Source organism: Euprymna scolopes, chromosome 3, assembly GCF_053919585.1.
Source record: "Euprymna scolopes isolate OS-2025 chromosome 3, ASM5391958v1, whole genome shotgun sequence".
Lineage (NCBI taxonomy): Eukaryota > Metazoa > Mollusca > Cephalopoda > Sepiida > Sepiolidae > Euprymna > Euprymna scolopes.
This window is the reverse complement of record NC_136484.1, coordinates 197,260,518-197,263,438: the sequence shown is the minus strand read 5'-3', so window position 1 is coordinate 197,263,438 and position 2,921 is coordinate 197,260,518. Positions and strand designations below refer to the sequence as shown.

Below are 2,921 nucleotides of genomic sequence, written 5' to 3'. Positions count from 1 at the left end.
CAAATTTCGTATATATTATTATAGAGGCGTGATTTCAAAAATAAATAAAAAATGTATCTGGGTGCCATCAGCTAGATTCTAAACTGTAGCATCCATAGCTGGTGACGTTACCACTGCACCAACAAGACACGCATATGACCTAATTTAAAAGTAAAAATTAAAAATAAATCAAGATTAATGTACAAAATATATAACGTTTTTTTTTTCAATCTGGACCCATTTTTGACCTTTTAAAAAACTATTTAAACCGGCTAAAGACCCACAAAAGAACGGTTCCTAAAAATCTAATCATTTTAGGCCCGCACTGCCGCTCTGCGACTTTTAGTTTCGGAGAATATAGAGTTTGAAAATATGGAGACAGACAAGCAGACATATAGCCGTTTATATATTAGATTTTTTTATATAATCTTGGTTTGAGTCAATGAACATTTAATAATTTAAAAGACATCACAATTGTCATATAAAAATAGGTTAAATGAAATGATCTATGAGAGATTATGTTGTCTTTTATGCGTTGTATAACATGGTATAAGTTTTTAACAGATGTGAACTGAGTTCAGGTAAATTCAGCCGAGAAAAAGTTAACACGAGTCAAATCAACAACAACAAAAAAATAAAAATTCAATTTTATGTGTTTCTTTTTTGCACACGTGCGGATGGCGTGAGATTGTAAGGAATTGTCCATTTTGTTGTTAATAGATTTTGTTCGAATCAAAACAAACAGCGATAAACGCGGCGAAATGAAGGGCGAATCTGTAGCTCGTTAACCACAACAGAGCGAAAAAAAGTGAAAACAGTTTTCGACTGAACAATGAATGAAGGCAGAAACAGTAAGAGAGAAGTCGGTAGTTGAAGCCGATTTGCCGTGAGACCACACCTGCGATAACACGGTCGCGAGAAAAAGAAAATGGCGTCTATTTTATTGAAACGCCGGTTTTTGTTGAGTGATGGAAGTTTCGCTGTAATAACGATCGATTTGTCATGGCGAAATCCAAAGATAACAAAAGTTGATCGAGATACGAAAATTAGTTTTAATTTCCCCACAAAAAACTTATCTATTCTTAAGATGCGTCCATCCAATCTGCGCGCTTAACGATGAAAAAGACATTTTAAACTTGTGTGACAGACTAACGAAAAGGCATTTTTAATAAAAAATAGTTCGTTACTTAATAATCGCTCTAGACAAGCCATCAAGCAATTTGATGCAATGAGTTAACAAGAACAAAGAATGATTATCGAAAATCACTAGATGGCTAACGTCTTTAGGTAGGATGAAAATAAAAAGGTTCTTTTCATATACATGTTTCACAACTTACTAAGGCCAAAGGTCACTCGAGAATAAGAGTTGAGATTTTCAGTTGAATAGTTTTTTGTTTTTGTTTTTTCTATTTAAATGGTAATCACTCCAGGTAAGGCGCGATATTTAAAACTTTAGTCTTAAAGAAAAAAATGCACGTATCATTTTATAGATGAGCGTTTACATACTTTAAAAGCTTATTTCAACAAGGCCGATAGCCATTAGTTGCGTGCTCTCGTGTAATGAATGAATGCGTGAATGTAGGATTGACATGAAATTTTTAAAGATAAACTAAAATGACCGAAAAATGGGCTGAAATGACTTAAATAAATAAAAAGTAAATGACTTAGAACGACTTTAATGAACTTAAGGATGAATTGAATGACCTTAAGAATGACTTGAGTGCTTAAAAAAATGACTGGAATCCTTCAAAAACAACTTGAATGATTTGGAGAATGACTTGAATGGCTTTGAGACTGACTAGTTGTAAAGTGGGTGATCATTTTACATTAAATTTATACAGAAAAGTGATCCCCAGAACAGATACTAAACTTTGATCTTAGCCAAAAGGCCAAGAAAAGGGTATTTATTTGCTCCCCCACCGAGCAAATTAGGCAAAAGGCCGATTTTTAATGTGCGGAGTGAATGGGAAATCGGGACTAACTCCCCGGGGAGTAGAGGAGCTGGATAGTTACAATTGGTATTAAGGGTTGTCCCTACATTGACCAAGGTCTTATATGTGGGGTTGGTATTTATTTCCGCCCACCGAGCAAATTAGGCACAAGGCCGATTTTTAATGTGGTGAGAGAGGGGGAGGGGAAAAGGGGGGGCAGCTCCCGAGAGGTGGGAAATGGGAGCTGGATAGTGATTTGCCAGCTGGCCCACGTAGAGTTGCCCCTACATGGACCAGAAGATTACCACATCTATTAACAACAGACCTTTGATCTTAACCAAAAAGGGCAAGCACAAAAGTGTCACGGACAGACTGACTGACTGGCCGACCGACAGACCGACTGACCGACTGACGGATCGACGGAGTGACTTATATAGTCGCTTACACGCGACTAAAAATTACTGTGACATACCAAAAAAATGGTAAATCTTAACTAAGCGCTACAGACAAAATAAAATATTTCAAATCTAGACGTGATAAACGAAAAAAAATATATACTATTTTCATGACGTTTCTTCCCGTCCAGCCGACTGTACCTGCTGGGAAGGGGGTTGGCCCTTCTGGATCATGGCTCCTTCTTGTCGTATGGGTGACGCCAACGTTGTCTTCGATCCAAGTCGCCACCCGCTGAAAAGGAAGTCGGGTATTCTCCAGCAAGTCACTCCAATCAGACTGGTGACGTCATAAGAAGAAAAAAAAGACAGACGACTTGTCATAAGCTAAAAGTGTACTATAAAAACAAAATAAACACTATATAAAAACTGTTATATAAATGTATAACAGTTGAGTATTGAAAAACTGCGAACGCCTGATTTTCTGAGTTCCTTATCGTGGTCCATGTAGAAGTTGGGCGCAGCTCACTTTTTCTGTCGATATGAGATTCGACACGTTCGCCCTCTCGTCCAGAAACTTCTCTACTGCTTTACGTTACGTCAGTCATCTTGCGACCGG

General features: G+C 37.5%; 1 pseudogene; it reads right to left on the bottom strand.

Moving 5' to 3' along the window:
* Positions 1 to 1,787: 1,787 nt before the first annotated feature.
* Positions 1,788 to 1,881, bottom strand: LOC145264499 (U2 spliceosomal RNA; annotated as a pseudogene).
* Between the last annotated feature and the right edge of the window lie 1,040 nt (positions 1,882 to 2,921).